This window comes from Penaeus monodon, chromosome 28 (assembly GCF_015228065.2).
Source record: "Penaeus monodon isolate SGIC_2016 chromosome 28, NSTDA_Pmon_1, whole genome shotgun sequence".
Taxonomy (NCBI): Eukaryota; Metazoa; Arthropoda; class Malacostraca; order Decapoda; family Penaeidae; genus Penaeus; species Penaeus monodon.
The window spans coordinates 27,685,051-27,687,323 of NC_051413.1; the positions used below are offsets into that span (position 1 = coordinate 27,685,051).

The 2,273-nt window shown below is 34.3% G+C and overlaps 1 protein-coding gene across 1 annotated transcript in view; it reads right to left on the reverse strand.

Moving 5' to 3' along the window:
• The window catches only part of LOC119591457 (beta-ureidopropionase-like), an 8,502-nt gene extending 7,529 nt beyond the window's left edge, over positions 1-973 (reverse strand). The window contains exon 1 of the mRNA XM_037940194.1: positions 820-973. The gene's annotated coding sequence lies outside the window, so the exon portion shown is untranslated. The remainder of the gene's footprint in view (positions 1-819) is intronic.
• Between the last annotated feature and the right edge of the window lie 1,300 nt (positions 974-2,273).

Sequence of the window (2,273 nt, forward strand, 5' to 3'; positions counted from 1 at the left end):
CAAAATGTCTACCTAAAGAAAAATATTTACTTGAAGAAAGAAAGAAAGAAAAAGAATACAACAATACAAGCAAGACAAGGCTTTGTAACCTGATCCAGCTGTTGCAGTTTCTGATATGTTGGTTGTGTGAATAATTGCACCCCCCCCCCTTCCCCCGCCACCAACAATATGACACGGAAGATTGCCAATTCACTTGTAATTATATCTGTGCATGCGGAAGGACCACCATTTATGCACACAATGATACAAATACTGTATGATACAAAAAGGAAATCAAATTGTAATAAGTTATCTGCATGTCTATTATTTCAAAACTTGGTAAGGTAAATTTTCCATAAATTACTATCCTTTTTTCAGGTTTCAAGAATAGCAACGCTGATCTCTAGGTAAGTCGGTTACATATACAACTTTATCTAAGTTCTTCGACAATAAAGCTATAAGGCACTTAATTCCATTAAGAAAGTATCGCATATACTTTACATTTAGGGTTTTCATTTGTGCTCTCAGACACTTCCGTGTCTAATAACTTCGTTATTTTTGAGTTGCGACGGAATTGCATAGAAGATAAGTTTCTTAGATTTATTTGCTCTATCGTTTGCATATATTAGTTTCTATATAAAAGAAGGCTGGATGAAACTGGACCCATACTACATTTACTACAAGCTGCGATATTTCTATCTATAATTCAGTTACGTCTAAATGATTTTCCAAATGCTGTTGTTTCTAATGACGTTAATGACTCGGGGCAGAAGTTAACATCATTATACGAAAACTCTTCCACTAATCACGAACAATACAATGGAATATAACTTAACGTACCTTGTCGACCAACGCCTGGCGACTGAAGACCACTTGTTGATTCTCCTGCTATCAGCTGATCCCGTTAGAGTGTCATGTGTTGCTATCCTCCTTAACTTTGCTGTATTTATTCGTTATATTAGTCTCCACATATACGCATTTCCTTTTTGATGTTTTAAGTTGTTTCTTTTCTTACAACCTTAATTATCTCTGATACTTTATCTTTATAAATTACTCTCTTTATCTTTTATTAGCCCTATCACTTTTCTAATAGTTGCTAACTATGTTTTTTGTTGTTTTTTGTTCGCAAGATGTAGGCGTGTCTCAGGATTTAATTATTTCGTTCTCTTTGTAACCACAGACAAATATATCGAAAATATTCAAAAGTATTAGAGGTTGCTACAAATCTGAAATATATACACAATGAAATATAAATGACACACGATTCTCTCTCTTTTCTTCTCCTTTTAGACGTAATAATCTTCAAGACGCCAGAATCAGTGTTACCAATCCACTTTAAAGTCACCCACAATAGAATTTAGTACTCTTAACAAAGCTTTCCGAAATGATAACAGCAATGTAGCATTTCAGCTCGACTTTTACGATAAATAACGTAATCCTTATATCTAATCAGCAAACGCATCCGTAAGTCCACATGCACAGTTAAAGCTTAAAAAATTATGAATTCCTTAGTATGTTATACTGTCTCTACTGTAGACAACAAGGTCACAAGATCCTACGAGTTCAGCGTTGATGAAGATAATGTTATATAAGTCTGTGGTTACACAGTACATTTTTCGCTTAATTCAGGTATAGCGAAATGTGCGAGTGTAATGCAACAGTGTCCATAATCATGTGTAATGTTAATACAAAACCTCCAATATATAAGTGTAAAGTAAACATTCAAGGTATAAAGACATGTAAATATATTGATAGATAAAAATTATTTAATCAGGAGATATTGTAAAATGTCTGGCAATATGATGTAAAAAGATTGGCACGATATGTGAGAGCCACGAAGTTCAGGGCCAAACAGCACTCAGAATACACGTAAGAAATCACTTTAATGTTTTGCATCAAGTGGTAGTAGTACTTGACAGATACCCGTTTGAGCATCGCAAAAGATCAATATATTTTCATTAACCGGAGCCATAGCCAGAACTGACTGTGGCCCCACTTGGGTAAAAAGAGGCGTTGGAATGTGTGTCATGACATGAGGGATATTCTGTTGTGTTTATATTGCTCCTTCGGTCTGGCACGTATTTAGCGACTTTTAAACCGCTAAATATGATCTTTTACTACCTTACGTTTATTTTTTTCTCTTTTCTTTTTTAACCATCTTTCGTCGAATTTTCTTATTCCCATGTTATCTACGCTTTCCCTCTTTAACTGCATTTTCTTTCATTTTTTTCTTCTTATTCCCATGTTATCTACGTTATTCTTTTTTCTTATTCCCATGTTATCTATCTGTACTC